Source organism: Enhydra lutris, unplaced genomic scaffold (assembly GCF_002288905.1).
Source record: "Enhydra lutris kenyoni isolate GAN:26980312 unplaced genomic scaffold, ASM228890v2 scaffoldscaffold63, whole genome shotgun sequence".
Taxonomy (NCBI): domain Eukaryota; kingdom Metazoa; phylum Chordata; class Mammalia; order Carnivora; family Mustelidae; genus Enhydra; species Enhydra lutris.
This window is the reverse complement of record NW_019154147.1, coordinates 5,992,954-6,011,506: the sequence shown is the minus strand read 5'-3', so window position 1 is coordinate 6,011,506 and position 18,553 is coordinate 5,992,954.

Genomic DNA, 18,553 nt, shown 5'->3' with positions numbered 1-18,553 from the left:
TTTATTGTATTTGTACACAGACCTTCACTACATGTTCTGTCAGATTTATGACAAAGTATTTCACGTTTTTAATGCTTTAATTAAGGTATTGATTTTTAAAGCTTTGGTTTCTGATGTTCACTGTTGCTGTATAGAAATACAATTAATTTTTGTAGACTTATCTTGTATCTGAAATCTTGTAAGCTCAATTGATAGATTTTACATAGCCAATTGTGTCATTTGTGAATAGACAGTATTATTTTTACTTTCAAATTTGAATGTCGTTTCTTTCTTTTTCTTTTTGCCTTATTACACTATCTAGAACGTCTAATACAGTGTTGAATAGAAGAGGTGAGGTCAGACATTCTTGTCTAGATTCTGATCTTAGGGGAAAGAATTCAGTCCGTTATCATTAGGTATGATGGTTATTAGGTGTATAGGTTTCTCATAGCCAGGCTGAAGCTTTATCAGGCTGAGGAAATTGTCTCTATTCATAGTTTGCAGAGATTTTTTTTCAAGAATAAGTGTTGGATGTCTTTCTTGGACTTGGGATTTGTTGAGCCCCTGGGATCTGTGAGTGTATAGTTTTCATCCAATTTGGATCATTATCACCAGTTATTTGATTAGCTTTTTCCATCCTCCCAATCTCTCCTCTCTTTTGTGGACTCCAATTCCAAGCATACAGGGATGGTTTAATTAAGTGCCCTTAAGTCCCTGATGCTTCCTTTATTTCTTTCAGTCTTTTCTCTCTCTTTTTTATATTTGGACAGGGTCTATTACTATATCTTCATGTTCATAAGTCTTTTTGTTAATATTGGCTAATCTGCCATTAATCTCATCCAGGGCATGTTTCATTTCTGACATTATTATTTTCATATCTAGAAGTTTTGTGTCTTTTTAATATCTTCTATGTCTCTACCTAACATTTTTCTTCTAGTTTCTTGAACATATGGAAATTTGTCATAATAATGTTAAAGATATTTACATAATAATGTTTAAAGATATTAACTCTATCACCTGTTTTATTACTGAGTCAGTTCAAATTACTTTTTAAAATCTCTCGTTATGAGTTGTATTTTCCTGTTTGTTTGCATGTCTGGTAATTTTTTATTGGATGCCAGATATTGTTAATTTTACCTTGTTAGATGGTAAATATGTTTTCATGTCTATAAATATTATTGAAGTTTATTCTGGGATGTGGCTGAATTACCTGGAAACAGTTTGATGTTTTCAAGTCTTGTTTTTAAGCTTTTAAGGTAGGACTAGAGCTGTCTAACTACTGTGGCTAAGTTTTCTCCGCCCCTGAGGTAAAACATTTCTGAGTACTCTATCCATGTTCCATAGATCATAAGGTTTTCCCCTGTTGCTGGTGGGAACAGGAGCTATTCTCAGTTCTATGTGGGATGTCAGATTTTTTCCTTTGCTTCTTTAAGGTGGTTCTTTCCGTGGTCTCAAGTAGTTTCCTCATACCTATACTCATCAGTACTCAGCTGAAGTCTTACTGGGGACATCTTGATATTTCCTGAATTCTTCCTCTGTATAACACTCTCCTCTGTAGTATGTTGCCCTGTGAATTGTAACATTTTGCCTTCCTAAACTCCCAGCTCCATCTCCTCAAGTCACTGAAACTGCTGGGCTCTACTTGGATCCTCATGCACCCATGTACTGCAGCATTGAAACTCTCCAGGCAGTGAACTAATGCAATTGTAAGGGTCATCTCATTTGTTTTCCCTATCTCAGGAATTACTTCCCTCCCCCCCGCCCCGATGTCTAATGTCTTAGAAACCACTGTTTCATAAATTTATTTATTTATTTATTTCATAAATTTATTTCACAAATAGTTTTTTAGTTGTTTCAGGAAGGAAGATAAATGTGTTTCTGTTATTCCATCTTGGTCAGAAATGAAAGTTTAAGAGCCAAGGCTTTTGAATTAAAAGAGCCTGAGTGTTTGACTTTCAACTGCTAAGTCCTGAAAGACTCAGGGAATAAAGTCTGAAGTGTGCATTTGGGAGTGTGCTTAATTGTGTAAGTCATATTTCCTTTCTCATAAGTTAAGAATACCTGTGTGGCAGAGAGGATGATAATTAGAGGGGAGGAAGAGCATTATATGCTGATAAATGTCTCTAAGAGAGGCCTTGCTCCTTGTCCCCTTCCCTCAAAACTGAGTCTTCAGTGGTGCAGTGGAAGAGTATACATGATAGAAACGTCAGGTTTGTAAGGATTCAAGAACAAAATGAGTTTGTGTTTCCACCCCAGCCCCTCACTGACAGGAACTAGAGGAGGTATAAGCCTCATGAATTGCTATCCAGACCAGAAGGAGAGTAGAGATTACTATTTGGAACATGTAGACAGACCAATCTGAGACCACCTTGCAGAATTTTCCCATACCTAGAGTGGTACATGTGGAAAATATTTAGGTGTCTAAGATAGGTGTTGGTATAGATTAGAGAAATTTGGACCTGGGGAGAGTAGATCTCGTGTCTGGGCCAGGACAGCAATAATTGTGTAGACCATAACTGTGTAGAGAGGTCTGATGGGATATAATGTCTCCATGGAATCTAGCGGTAGTAAGCCACAACAATTAAGGACCAATTGTCTGTTCCCCACATCTTGACCCTACAATGTCCACTGAAACATAAACAACATACTAGAGGTAGAGCAGAAGCTGAGGATGGAGGGGCCATGAGGGAGAGACTCTGAACTGACTGGGATTTGAGTTTGAAATAGAAATTGAGTTTTAGGAAAATAGAGTGGTTTTTTGTTGTTGTTGTTTTTTGTTTTTTGTTTTGTACTTGAGTTTGTGGCCTAAAATTTTATTGATTACTCATTTGCTCTCTAGTGAGTCTCACAGTAGGAAAATTATGGGGCTTGTTTGGACTTGATTGCAGAGTGATTGACTAAGTTTTAAATGAGTATACCAAAATTTAGAGACAATTGTTGAGGTGTATGGCAAAAGAACTTTAAAGCATGTCTTTTCCGTACCAAATTGATTAAGTTATACCTGAGAAATACAAGTGACTCCTTTATGAATAAACATATATGAACCCTTCAAGAAAGTTAACTTTCTATAGGGTGACAAAGTGGAATCAAGATGGCTCACTTCCCATTTGCCATTGTCACAGAGATTTAAATTCAAATATAGGCCTTATGTTACAGACTTTTGGAATGTTTTCCAAATAAAAAAAATATGATTGTGGATTCTGTGAATAATTAAGTTCTTCTCTGTTTATCATTGAGTACTATATCTTTCAAAGTACTCATCTTGAGGAGTTGTGCTCATATTTCAAAAATGATACCTCTATTCAAAATTCTTACAGAATTTGTCTTCTGGAATTTTCTTCAGAAGCTACAGCCTTTTCTATTGAATTTTCACATTAAGGACTGATCTTTATTCTTTGAGCAAAGATTTGATTTCTTTGGTAGCAGCCAAAATTATTTGGAATTATGTCTAAGGAATAAAGAAAGCAGTCAAACTTAGTAAAGGTATTTGTGGTCAAAAATAAAATGTGACTAAAAATAAATTAGACTGATTTTTGGGGGGGTGGGTAAAGCGGAGGAAACTAATAGATACTTTCAAAAATCTTTTTTTCCCTTTCTTTCTTTCTTTCTTTTTTTTTTTTGTAAACCAAGAAAGCGCTTCTTGAAATTAACTTTGTATGGAATTTTAAACAAAGGAAACCCAAAAAAGGGAATGATGCTCTGGTGAACATGCAGTGTGGGGCATGTGCTCCTCTCAAACCTTCCCAAATTACTAGATGCCCCTGATGCTCCACACAAGAGTATATAGTTAGCTAGCACATTGTTGTAAGTGAGTGAGTTAGAGATATGATTTAAAAAACAGATTCAGGGGCGCCTGGGTGGCCCAGTGGGTTAAGCCTCTGCCTTCGGCTCAGGTCATGATCTCAGGGTCCTGGGATCGAGGCCCGCATTGGGCTCTCTGCTCAGCGGGGAGCCTGCTTTCTCCTCTCTCTCTATGCCTGCCTCTCTGCCTAATTGTGATCTCTCTCTCTCTGTTTCAAATAAATAAATAAAATCTTAAAAAAAAAAAACAGATTCAGGCAGGTTACCCATAGCCATGGCAAATAGTGATTAGCTATTATCAGACATTTCTGAATCAGAAGTAGGAAATACAACTTGTGATTTCAAAGTAATAAGTGAGTTATTCGCTATAACTATAATAGAAGGAAGGCTTTCAAGATAACCATTCAGGCAGCTAAACTTACCACACTTTACTTGCTGTCCTGTCATTGTAGTCTCCTAATCTTCACAGGTGATGTCCCTTAACTCTTTCCACTCCTCCCTTCTTTCCCTTAACATTAGGCCTTCAGGATCTCTGCCCCAAGCACTTAGACAAAGGGCTTAGCATTGATTCATTTCTGTCCCTGGCCCCACTAACTTTGGGCAGCCCATTTCCCCCATGACCAAGTCTAGGCCAGGATTAGATGAAGGTAGATTTCCTGCTCTCCAGCCACAGTCTTCTTGTGATTATTGTCACTATGTGGAGCTCTCATTCCATCTACTTGGTCCCAATTTTTGTAGATTTTGAATTTAGTTTGGAACCTTAGCCCTGGCATTGAATTGATCATCCTCAAAGCCCCTATTTGATCCCAACCAATGGTCTCATATTTGGTTTTCAGCCATAAAACCCTCTATAAAATAAAAATCCTAAATAAAAGTATAATATGTAAAACAGATTTAAAAAATGGAGCTTTCCTGGTTGGACAAAAGGTGAGAACTCCCATTTGCACAGCATCTTGCCTGGCATAGAGTTACACTCAGTAAATGCTAAGTCTTAAATAATAAAAGTAGCAATAACAACAATAACCATTAAAAGTTGTTCAAAAGCTACTCAAATGCTGCCTCCTTCAAGAAGACTTCTCAGATTCCCTCTTCCTTTTCTAAATGCTCACAATATTTTACTTTATACTACTATGGTAGAATTTTCCACATTATGTCCTACATTGAAGTTATTTTTATTTTCACTACTGTGGTTTAAGTGCTTGAGGGAATACTCTCTAAAAATTTCATCTCTCTACTTTTCATAGAACTTCATATTACACCTGGGGCAGACAGATCCTAAGGTGACCCCAGTGATCCCTGCCTTCTGGTACTTATGCCCTTGTATAAGCCCTTCCCCTTGGATACTGGGAAGACTTGTGGCATGCTTCTAAATAATAGAATATGGCAACGGAGATGAGATGTCATTCCCATGGTTATATCACATTATAAAAGACTTCATTTGCTGGAATTCTTTTCATTGTTGGCCTTGAAGAAGGTAATGGTTATAAACCCTGCAGCCTCAAGGAGATAGCATTTCCCAAAACTCAAGTGAGGTGAGAGGCACTTTTGTTAAAGGCAGAAATTTAGAAGAAAATTCCTCAGTTGGGCCTCCAGATGAGACCTCAGCCCTGGTCAACATAGTAATTGCAGTCTAGTGAGACTCTGTGCAGAGGGCTCAGCTAAGCCATCTACAGATTCCTGACCTAGAGAAAATTTGAGGTAAGAAGGAATTACTGTTTAAAGTTGCTAAGTTTGGGGGCTCCTGGGTGGCTCAGTGGGTTAAAGCCTCTGCCTTTGGCTCAGGTCATGATTCCAGGGTCCTGAGATTGAGCCCCACATCAGGCTTTTTGCTCAGCAGGGAGCCTGCTTTCTTCTCTCTCTCTGCCTGCCTCTCTGCCTACTTGTGATCTCTGTCTGTCAAATAAATAAATAAAAATCTTTAAAAAAATAAAAAAGTTGCTAAGTTTGTGGTAATTTGCTATGCAGCAAGGAAAACTAGTACAGGTCTGATGTAAAATTTTAAAGTCTCCTTGGTCGAAAAGGACGGGTACCAGTTCTGTGATATTTAAAAATTATTTGGTGAGTAATTTTCAAAGCATTTAAGATACTTCTAAAATCCTATTTTTTTTAAAGATTTTATTTATTTATTTGACACAGAGAGAGAGAGAGAGATCACAAGTACACAGAGAGGCAGGCAGAGAGAGAGGGGGAAGCAGGCTCCCCGCTGAGCAGAGAGCCCGATGCGGGGCTTGATCCCAGGACCCTGAGATCATGACCCGAGCCGAAGGCAGAGGCTCCAACCCACTGAGCCACCCAGGCGCCCCTAAAATCCTATTTAAAAATCAAACATTTGTATATGGCAAAAACTAATAGAAGTTGGGTTACAGAAGTAAAAAAGCAGATAAAAACATGGGAAAACATTTTAAAAGCCTTTCTCAGCAAAAGCTTGATTTCCCTGATATGTAAAAAGCTAATTAATCAGTAAGAGAAAAACCCTAAACCCATTAAGAAACTAGCAGAGATATAGACAGCTGACAGAAACGTAAATACAAATGGCTCTACAACATATAAAAAGGAACTCAACTTCATTTATGATAAGAACAAAATCAAGATAAAATTACAATGGGATATCATTTTCCATTTACCACATTGGCAAACATTTTTAAAAATTGATAATACACTCTGTGGTCAAGGGGTAGATAATAGGTACTGTCATATGTTGCTTGTGTTGTTACAACTTCTGTGGAAGGCAATTTGCAATATTTATTAGAATTAAAAACCAAACATACTCTTTGACCTAGCAATTATACTTCTAAATATTTATTCTACAGTTGTACTCAGCTTCTGTGAAAGGACTTGTGATTTCAGTATTATTTGTATTAGTGCAAGATTAGAAGCAAGCTAAATTTTTTAGGTTATTTTTATCAACACAGGACTAATTAAGTGAATTTTGGTATTGCCATACAATGGAATATTTTATAGCAGTTAAAAAGAACATACTGATATGGAATGCTCTCCAAGGTATATCAAATGAAAAAAGCAGGATATACAACACTTCACATAATAGTCTACCATTTGTGTTAAAAACAGACACCTGCTTTATAAATCTGCCTGGAATATATCTAGAAGAAGACTAAACCATAATAGCAGTGGTTGCCTCTGAGACTGGGTGATTGGGAGACAAAGATGTAAAGAGATTTCTGCATGTACATCATTTTATACTTTTTAAATTTTGTACTCTGGACATGTGTTGCCTTTTTTAGATCAAACTAAAAATGCTTATGAACACATATTTGAAACACATAACTTTTAAAAAATGGATAAAGAATTTAATAAAACATATTATTCCCAAATAATAAATAACAAATAAGGTACCCCAAATCTGAGGCTTCTGAATAGCCTCTATGGGTTTAGGGGTGAAAGAGATGAATTTTACAAGCCTATGATATTTCACAGTAGTACATTTCTTACCAACCAAAAACCCCTAGGGAAATCAGCTGAATACCTTATACTGTAATTTTAGTTTTTCATTTCCTTGTGTAAAAACACCCTGGGAGCTTTGCCACAAAAAGGAATTCCCTGGGATTTTGAGCCAGCATGGTTTAGAGAAGTCCTAACTTCAAAGTTAGGTTCCCTACATGCCAACCCATGGGTGGCATCTTTCAAAATGAAATAATTGGAATTCAGTGGAAGTAGTGGCAGCCATACCTGGGGTTTGGTGTTGGAATAGCAGGAAATGCAGTCTGACACCTGGCAACACAGAGCTGTTACAGAGAGCATTGTCAATTGAGTGTGTCCTTGATCAGTCTGAAATGATTTTAACATTGACTCTAATCTATATATGCCTTGAGACCAAGTGTTAGGAATGACCTTACAAAGAGACCAGGGGATAGGGAGGGCACCCTTCCCATAGTGCTGAGATGAAGACGGCCTGTTTACTGCCATTAACTCCCTCCATCCCCCTGCCCCCCCAAAAACCCCCGACATGCCTGTTTCTGTAGAGTTCTGTCCCTTCATGTCTAGCTGTCAAGACCATGTCAACCTCACCTACATGGTGGAATCGAAGGCCTTTACTCCAAAATATCACTCCACAATATTAACTTCATTACTCATTGGTCCACAGTTCTAGCCCATTTGGGTCCAGATAGCGTTTCTGATCTCACACCTTCCCCTTCCCCACAGAGCTCACACCTTGAATTCTAATCACCTTAGTTAAGAAGAAACCTTGGTGAGACTTGACATCTTGCTGAGGGCAAGAATGTAGGAGAAGTTGGGGAGGGGCCAAAGACTCACTTTACTGCCTCCACCCTTCCCAGAGATGGGCCCTGGCTGAATATCAGAAAATTATCTTCGATACAAGTCATCTTGGCTCAGGCACCAGAGAAGACCCTGATGCGACAGCTAGCCTATTTCTGAAGTAACTGGCACCCTCTGGGGCTCAGTACATTCTTATTGATTAACTCTGTTCTGAACTAATTGACCCTCCTTAAAAAACGGCCTTAATTAGTTTTCAAGTTCTAAAAGAAAGTTGCTATAAAGAATTCTATTTTCAGTGAGAGCCAGCCCTTGAATTTTCAGAGGTTCACTTCATTTTCTACCCTTTACTAAGTTTTTGTCCAGTTCATTAGTTACATTTACAGGAAATGAAATAAGGGGGGAACAGAGGAAACTCGCCTTTGTCAAAAACAGTTCTGGTAAAGGATTTTGTTGGCAAATATTTATAACCGCTGGCTTATAAAAGGCTTGAGATTAACTCTGGATTTAATTTATCTGAGCTATATATTTCCCAGTCCTCAGTAAATGACCAAGAATTGATTCTGGGTGGTGACAAATCTGATCACCATCACATTTGAGTGCCCCTGGGGGATTAGGCGAGGCATTTTAATACCAAAGTACAAAATAGGTTCCTGCCCTGCTATAGACACACACTGGAACAGGAAGGAGATTACAGAGTGGGCCAGCTGGCGGACACAGTCCATGTCCCCATCCTCTGAGGTTTCTGAGCCCCACGTGCCACTTGATGGGCAGTCACTAGTTTGACTGGAATCTACCCGTCAAATTCAAGTGTAGATATACCTCTAGTATTCCCACCAGTGTTTGTGAAGAGTTTACGATGATGCCTGACTTCTCAGTGGTGGCCAGTGCCTCTCAGGACAGCACTGGAGACATTGACTGATTTGGAGGTGAAGATAGTAAGCTGCTGATCAAGGGCCCTTTTGCAAGATGGTTGGGTCCTTTGAGGACACTCGATCATAAACAAAGTATGATTATGATTTCAATGAACTGTAAACTACTGTGGATTCTGCATATCGGGACGCACTGACATCCTCACCTCTAAATCATGTTTAATGATACTCAAATGAACATTCGGCAGCATCGGTGTGGGTGAGCCTAGAAAAGCTGACCCTGCTTTCAAAGGTTCCCAAAGTGTGCTTTCCTTCTGATGCTCTCCTGTTTCCTGTATCCTTTGTTGCAGCCGCCTTTCTATATCCTGACTTCTCTTTCTTCTTTCTTGTCTATTCCAGAAAGACAACTTTCATTTTCTTAAAATATTTAGGCAGCGAATACTTTTTCTTTAGGAAATCTCAGGCTGGTCCCATGGTCCTTAATGGAGTATAGCCACTCTTCATCTTCAAAGTTTGGCATGGTCTTGCCCTCCTTTTATCTGTACCCAAGGCACTTTCCTATTCCCTAGATTATTTGTCATCTCTAAATCTAGATGGTATAATTTTCCTCATCTCACTTCTTGCAAACTGGGATAGCTTTCCAGTTAGCAGCTTGGGCTCTCTTTAGAACCCCACTTCCAGATCCCCTTTGTAAAGGTCCTAAAAACACACCCAACATCAAAAATTGGACAGTTCTGTGAGTGTCCTTGCTCCGGAAAATAGCATTCAGGGGCAAGGAGCTGCACCTTCAGTGTTTGTTAGCTCTTCAAAGATGGCCCATTTCTCTTCAAAGATGGCCCATTTCTTAAGCTCACTTTGACGTGCATAACAGGCCTGGAATGGAAGGCAGTGAGCTCTGCTGAGCATGTAGAGCTCTCAAGGAGAGAGGGCTGCTGGCTTTTGGTACATCCAGATGGAACAGGACGAGGCAGAAATGCTGAATGGGCATATTTAGCAACACCGGGAGCCTTGCCCCATTAGTCAACAACTTTAAGCAGAAAACATTTCAAGTTTGGGAAAGAGGCATGAATTTTGTCATGTGAGGCACATGTCCATTTTCTGCAGGAGGTGTGTTTCAATTAATTTATTACATATTCTTTCCCTCAGAAAGTTATGCAGATAAACGCATAGAGACTTAGAGCTTTTTCAAAGCTTTTCCAAAAATTGGGGCAGTAAGAGAAGAAGCACAAGGAAGAAAGATGAGGTTTACCTATTACCCTAGATGTCCACACCACCAAATAGAGCCATAGATGTGAATTGTATAGCATTCTGTGTGTGTGCGTGTGTGTGTGTGCGTGTGTGTGCGTGTGCACACCCACAATGTGACTTGTGACTCCAAAGTAATAGCAGATTGCCACACGTGGTTTTTGGAATCTTTCTTATTACATTACTGTCTCAGCCTGTATGTATGTGAATCCTGAGTGTGTAAATATACATGTATATGTAAACACAAGCTCACTGAGTATAACCCAAAGTACCAGCATTAGGGAGGCTGCAGTGGGATGATGAAATGTGAGCTTTGCGGTCTGTGTTGTATATGTTTACGTCAAGATTTGGAATCCAAGGACCTGCTGTTTTCAGAGTGACTTCGTTCTCAGCACAGCCTGTTTGGAAATGCTCTGGTCCCAGAGAGCCAGGCTCCTTCGTGAATGGGAAATGAGATGCCTCCTCCTTTCAGGCTGCCAGAGATGCTGCTCCCCTCCCGCAATCTTCTTTACTTTTAGAAAATGTGTGCTGAACTTGTAAATGGGGTTTCCCGCGCTGGTAAGAGTATTTTTGTTTTGAATGAACAATCACTTTCTTTCCTAGCACGAGGTCCTGGGGTGAGTGCCAAGGATCCCTTCCAGTCAGGATTCTTGCAGCGTTAGGCGGCCCTGTCCGAGAATCCTTCTTCGTGAACACCGAGCCGTACCACCAGCTCCCCAATATGTAGTAAACAATTCCCTCACATTGCAAAGAAGAGGAAAACAACCAGAAGTACCGATATGTGCAGCAGTTTCTGCGCCACCGTGGGGAAGCTGTGTCTTGCTGGGGTTGGAAGGCTTCCCTGGGGCCTCCGGCCAGCCGTCTCACCAGCTGGGGCACCTTGGATGGGCCGTTTACCCCTCTCTGTGCCTCAGTTTCTCCCTCTGTACTCTGAACCTCATGTGGTTGTTGGGCAGATTCAGTGAGATAATACATAAATAATGCTTAGCCCACTACTTGTGTTTATGAGCTCTCAGTACTGCTGCTGCTGTTCCAAAGGGCAGCTTTTAATGGGAAATGAGCCCTCTACGTACAGGTTCCAGTGTAAATTTAAGCATAAATACTCCCCCCAAAATGCAGTGTTTTTTCTCCAAATCTTAGCCTGACCTCTTTTTCCTAGCCAGCATTTAGTTTTGTTGTTGTTGTTGTTGTTTTTAATCAGAAGTGAGCCTATTCTAAGAAAACCAACCTGAGAAATTCAGGCCCTTTGCCTTGCTTAAAACCCTTTGTCGACTCCATATCATCTATGGGGAAAATATGCAAATTCCTTAGCAGGCGATCAAAGGTTCTTCACAGTATGGCTACTGTCCATACTTCTTTGTCATCATTCCACTGGGCACCTTTCCGTCAGTACTCTATGCTGCAGTGGTGTGGAATCAGCCTGGTTCTGCTACACCACATGTATAGGACCTCTGTGAAAGCTCTTCTCTCTGCATGGACAGCTGTTGTCCCCTCTTGGCTTTCTGGGAGCGCTCTGTCTGGTTTCACCTTTAGTGAGTCTTCCTACATGTTTCCTCAGATCAGCCTACTGTCTCCACATCTGTGTCTTGGTCATATTTTCAGTTTTGTACTCATCACCTGGTGTTGCGGTACATTTATGTATCAGTTTGTCTCTCTGACTTGACTGAGATTCTTGTGAGCAAGGACAAGGTCTTGTTTGCTTCTGTATTTCAGTGCTGAACAAACAGCACAGACTTGGTGATTCAAGAAATGTTCGTTTCACTGTTAAATTGAAACAGGGAGGAAATATTTACATGATTAAAGCAGACACTGCAGTTTTTTGTTTTAATCTTTTGGGTTTTTTTTTTTCTTCACAAGAGTGAAGCCAGCTATTATATTTAAAATATTTTGTAGAAAAAGGCACATTTATATAATGAAGAGTAGTTGAAGCAACAGCACGGTTGAGGTTTCTAGGATTAAACTTGTTTGCTTCAATCAGTATTGCTGTAAGGCCTATGGGAAGGAAGAAATGGAATAAGATATATTCTGTTTCCTTAAGAAATTTCTCTTTCTGGAAGGGACTAAGACAAAGAGAGTAGAAGTAGAGCAAAATTTGCACCATTAGAGGTGAACCAAAAAGAGTTCTGGAAGTTTGAAGAAAGAATCAGCCTAATGCAATTGGGGATCAGGAAGAGGTGTTGTCATGAAGAAGTGTTCATCATCATTAGCCATCAGGGAAATTCAAATCAAAGCCACATTGAGATACCACCTTACACCAGTTAGAATGGCCAAAATTGACAAGGCAAGAAATAATAAACGTTGGAGAGGTTGTGGAGAAAGGGGAACCCTCTTACACTGTTGGTGGGAATGCAAGATGGTACGGCCACTTTGGAAAACAGTGTGGAGGTTCTTCAAAAGTTAAAAATAGAGCTACCCTGTGACTCAGCAATTGCACTACTGGGTATTTACCCTAAAGATACAGATGTAGTGTAAAGAAGGGGCACATGCACCCCAATGTTCATAGCAGCAATGTCCATAATAGCCAAACTGTGGAAAGAGCTGAGATACCCTTCAACAGACAAATGGATAAAGAAGATATAGTCCATATATACAATGGAATATTACTCAGCCATCAGAAAGAATGAATACCCAACTTTTGCATCAACATGGATAAAATGGAGGAGATTATGCTGGGTGAAAAGAGTCAAGCAGTGAAAGTCAGTTATCATATGGTTTCATTTCTTTGGAAATATAAGGAATAGCATGGAGGACATTAAGAGAAGGAAGAAAAAAAAGGAAGGGGAGGAAATCAGAGAGGGAGATGAACCATGAAAGACTCTGGACTTGGGGAAGCAAATTGAGGGTTTTGGGGGGGGAGTGGGGGGATGGGTTAGCCTGGTGATGGGTATTAAGTAGTCACATATTGCATGGAGCACTGGGTGTTATATGCAAACAATGAATCATGGAACACTACATCAAAACCTAAAGAAGTACTATATGGTGACTAACACAATGTAATTTAAAAAAAGGAAGAGGTATTGTATGGAGGTGACAGTGTTGGGGATTGACTCTGCTGTGTAGATGGGCTGTACTATGCAGAGATGGGTAGGAAGAACATTCCAAACAGGAGGGACAGTGAGCCTAAAGACCTAGAGGGGCCTAGCAGGATATATACTTAACGACCACCAACCACCCACCTGGCTCCAGGTCATGTTCAGTATGGGAGTATGGTGGGAGAAAAGGCTAAAAAGCAAGTTTGTGAACATTTTCAAAGGATCCAAAGTCCCAGAATGAGGAAATTGAACTTGACATAGTAGGCATTGAGGAGCAATCAATATTTTTGAGCAGGAGAGTGATGTATGTAGAGTGCTTCAGAAAATTCTGCTTGTCAGTATATATATAGATTGTGCTGGAGAAGGAGAACCTAACCATGGGGATAGGTGATAAGAGATTATTGCATGTGTGTAAATGGGAGGTGCTAGCAGTGGAATGTAATAGCTGACAGGTCTTGCAGAATCAAAACAAAGAGAACATGGCAGTCATTTGGGTGTGAGATGAGTGAAAAGAGTCTCATGTGATGCTTGGGTTTAAAGCCTGTGTTTAAAGGGAAATGGTGGTATCATGAGAGAAATTTGATAACTCCTGAGGAGGAAGTTATATTGTTAGCAAACTGGTGAATTTGGAGGGGGCTATGTCAAGTTGAAGGGCCTCTAGCTAGGTCTGAAGCTGAGGAGAAAGTTCAGGGTTAGAGCTGTGCATTTCTAACAGTCACTGATGTCAGGGGGTAGATTTTGTACCTAGGAAGAGAAGGTAAAGAGAGAAGAAAACCAAGTATAGAGCCTTAGAGAATTACCTACATTTAAGGAACTGAGAGAAAAGAAGGGCTGATGAAGGAGAACAGCGATAGGAATAGGACCAGGGTAGAAAATGGAGTATTGTGGAATTCAAGGAAGAGCTTTCAATGAAGGGAGAATGCTTCAAGGGAGCTCAGGTTAATTCACTTTCTGACACATAGTTTAGAGATTGATTGATTTGGGTTTCCATAGCTCTTTGAAGCATCCTTTGTAATTATCGGTGTATGTATCTGCCTCCCCTTCCAGACTGGGAGCTCCTTTAAGGTAGAAACTGGTCTTATTTGTGTTTTTGTCTCTAACACTAACAGAGTACCTGGAATATAGCTAGGGCTCAATGAATGTTGAATGGCTGAGTAAATAAAGCAACAGAGAAGATGAAGACAGGTAAAACCCATTGTGCTTGAAGAAGTATGGCTCTTGAAAGGAAAGAGCGAGCATCTGAATAAATTTCTGCTCTTGAGAAAGGAAGAAACAGTCTGTGCATGAGTGGTTCAAATGTGAACACTTAAAAAATTCTGAGTCCTCCACTATGGCATGAAATTCATCATCCAAAGTCACAGATTTAAGCTTCATGATTTGTGAGGTATTGCAGTGAAATTATCTAGGAAATAAAGAGTTCTCTAACATTCCAGCTGCCTGAATTCAACTGGCCACACGATTAATGACATTGTGAGACACATCCAGGGCCTTTCATTTCCCAAGCACTTTATAAACATTGAGTAATCTCACAATGCCCTTGTGAGATATTATCATGTTCATTTTCCATATGGTTAACTGAACCAAGGAGGTTAAATGACTTGCTCAAAGGCCACAATGGAAGTCAACGACATCAACCGCTCAGAACGATGGAGCTCCCAGTTCCCACACCTCACAGTAGATTGCTGAAACGAATCCCACTCCTATACCATTAGGAAGCCTGACTGACAAGCCAGTGCTGTAATAGATCATACTTAACAGCTGAGATAAGTGAAGATTAGCATGCTGTCTCATGCAGGTCAGGGTAGGCCCTTGGAAAGAGAGAAAACTATGCTTTCCAAGACCATGTGAAGTGATGTAAGATGTGTCTGGAAAAGAAAGAGCAGAACCAGACATGGGTGAAATTTCTTCTATGGATTTCTGAAAACCTTTGCCAAGATGGGAGTTGGAGTGTAGGTGGAGAAAGGCTGGCTTTAGGGAATATTGATGAGCATCTTAAATCTGAACCATCATGTCCTCTTACCTTTCCTACAAATATTTGCATTCTTCTTTATCATTCGGTTTTGATATTGTCTTTTTACACTACTTATAGCTTCGTATTTCTTAGTTGAATTCTCCTTTGTTCTAAGAAATGGCAAAATATCACACTGTCAGCCCCTATGCACATGGCCTTTAGGAAAACCACAATCTTCTGAAGAATTGGTACAGGAAAAGGTGAAATTTGACAGTCCTTATAACTGGGTAATTCGCTAGGTTGGGATACATATCTTTGATTTGCAATATATTTGTAGCCAAGTCTTAAAACTTCTTCGTACTTTAGTTTTCTCCAAATGAAATAAGAGCACGGAGAGGAAGCTGTTGGTAACTTGTTCCTATTTCCCTGATCTTTCCTCTATGGTACCATACTGACCCAGTGACTTGTTATTGCAAGCGCCTGACTGCCTGAGATCGTTCTCCCACTGCTGGCGCATGCTCAGCATGGGCTGGGGCAGGTCAGAAGTGTGGAGGACTAGTGCCCTGAGAAGAGACCTTACGTGAAGACGGATGGGAATTGGTGGAGGAAGACTTTAGCTTCCTCACTTCACAGGTGTGTTCTGTGCTGCCTCCCAGAGGTCCTTATCAGGATTGCATGTGAATTAGGTACACAGTTACCCACAGGGAATTGGTAATACACACCCATATTGACTTCCTTTCCTTCCCTGTCTTTCTTCCCAGCTCTTCTAGTAGAGTTTCCTGGGATCATGGTCCAAACAAACCCTTTGCACTCAAATCCCTGTCTCAAGGTCTGCTTTTGGGCCAGCCCAACATAATGCTTATAGCTTTAAGAGTTACAGGGACATCAAGGATGGTGAGGACTTGAAGTCCTGATAATAATCAATCGTGTATGTAGCACTGCTTGCAATGCACTTTCATACTCATTTTCTCATTAGATTCTTAAAACTGCTAGTGAGCTATGATGACTGTTATTATTATTATTATTATCCCTATTTAATGTGATGGACATTGAACCTCTGTGGGATTAAATGTCTTGTTAAAAGCTAGTAAGTTGCACCTCTGGTCTTTAATTCAGACCTTTGTCTCCAGATCACCACCTGCTTCCACTAACCAAGAAGGCATATAAGATGACTTCTAGTGCTCTGCCAAATGTAGATTCCATTAGTGTGGTTGAATAACTATGTAATCTCTACTTACATGTTGAATTTCATTGAGACATTCTAACTATATATATATTTATCTGAGAACTTTGATTAGCCACCCTTGTGCTTTAAGGTAAATTAAACATTTATATTTAAGTTATATCTTGATTCCCTTTAGAGGAAATATTACACGTCATCAAAATCAGTTGTCCTTCAAACATTTTATGAATCATTTTTATAAATTGTGTACTTTTTTTTCAAATCATAGTTTCCTAGAGTTAGAAGAAACCTTAAAATTTAGAGATACTGAAATCTCATCTATAGCATCTTTGACAGGCTACCCAGTTCCCACTTTCACATTTTTCACAATGTCACTGTCACATGAGGGGGGCTCATTTCATTCTTGAAATGTCCTGATTGTTCAAAATTTCTTCGTTTTATTGAGCCAGAATGGCTTTCTTTATTTCCCTTCTTATTAGTGTGGTTAAGGCTGTATAAATAAACATAACAAGTCTAATCTTATGTTTTGGGCCTCTTTCTGTGTTAAAATAATTCTTGAAGTCCATCATTTTTTCCTGTGTTAACATCTGTCTGTGTAATTTTACTCTGAATAGGAGTGGCTGTACTGGTACATCTAACACATAACTAGTTCTTTATTATGTTGTAGTGGTTCTCTTTATAGGTAATGTTTTCAGCCCACTAGAAGGTCCCAGCATTCATGACATCTTTTAGTACATTGACATATTTTTAGACAAATATCATTTTCCTTAGGTCTCTCTTTAATACAGGAGTGTGTTAATTTACCCTCACCTATGAACTTTCACTTGTTATTGGATTTATTCTTAGTTATTTCTAATTTGCTCTTCTTCTTTGGTTTTAAAATGGTGTGTATTAGTTGAATCCATATTTTGAATCCACTGTTTGAGATTTGCTTTTTGTCTTTGAGGTCTTGTTTTTTCTTCTTAAAAGAAATTGCAGTTTGGCAGGGAGATGGGGACTGAATTGTTTTTTTTTTTTTTTTTAAAGATTTTATTTATTTATTTGACAGAGAGAGAGATCACAAGTAGGCAGAGAGGCAGGGGGAAAAAGGCTCCCTGCTGAGCAGAGAGCCCAATGTGGGGCTCGATCCCAAGACCCTGGGATCATGACCTGAGCCAAAGGCAGAGGCTTTAACCCACAGAGCCACCCAGGTACCCCTAGGGACTGAATTGTTTTGAGGAGGTGGAAAGCACTCTTCTCCATATTTCTGTCCTGGATACCCTACTTGAAGACAGTTTTTTGGCATTGTCTCTCTTCTCCAGCCTTTCCTCCACCCCCAGTTCCTACAGTCTTCTTTCTTTAGCATCGATCTCCACAATGCAAAAGACATGGATTTTAGAGTCTAGCAAATATGGATTTTTAACACCACTTCCATCACTATATTAGTTTCCTTGAGATGCTGTGACAAGTTGCCACGAACTGGGTGGCTTTAAAAAACAGAAATGTATTCCCTTACAGATCTGAGGGTCAGAGTTTGAAGTCAAGGTATTGACATGGCTGTACTACCTCCAGGGTTCTTGGAGAGAATTCTTCCTTGCTCTTCCTGCTTGTGGGGGCTTTTAGCATTCCTTGTCTTGTGGCTGCTTTGTCTTCACATCACATCTTCAGAGACCCTTGTCTCCAAATAAGGTAACATTCACAGGTTGCAGGAATTAGGAGCTCATATATCTTATGGCCACCATTCAGCCCATTATAGCCACTTTTACTATGGTTTTAAGCATATGAGCTTCCATTTTTTCATCTATAAACAGGAACTGGAATTGACCACATTATAGTATTGTAGTGGTTTAAATGAGATATATAAAGAGCTTACCACATAACAGGTACTCAGTAAATTTTAGTTACTTATTTTGCCTCCTGGTTTATTGACCTCTCAGGTTCTAGGTGTGTTATTCAGGAACAGGCACTTAATCTTTCCAACCTTTAGTTTTCTGCATCTTATATTGAGGCATTAAAACACTTTTCTCACAACATCTTTGGAAGGATCCAATGAGATAATATATGTGAACGTGACTTGTCAACCAAAGACTGTTACAAAAATGCAAGTTGCTACCATCTTATTATTAGTGTATGTTAAAGTTGTTGCCAAGTGGAAGTCTCAGATATTCTTCCAGTGAACAGCCACTTAGCCGAGTCTCTTCTAGTCTATATTTGTTTAACTGATTTTTTGAAACCAAATATAGTATTTTATATCCTGTTAAATCTAGTCTTGTTTATC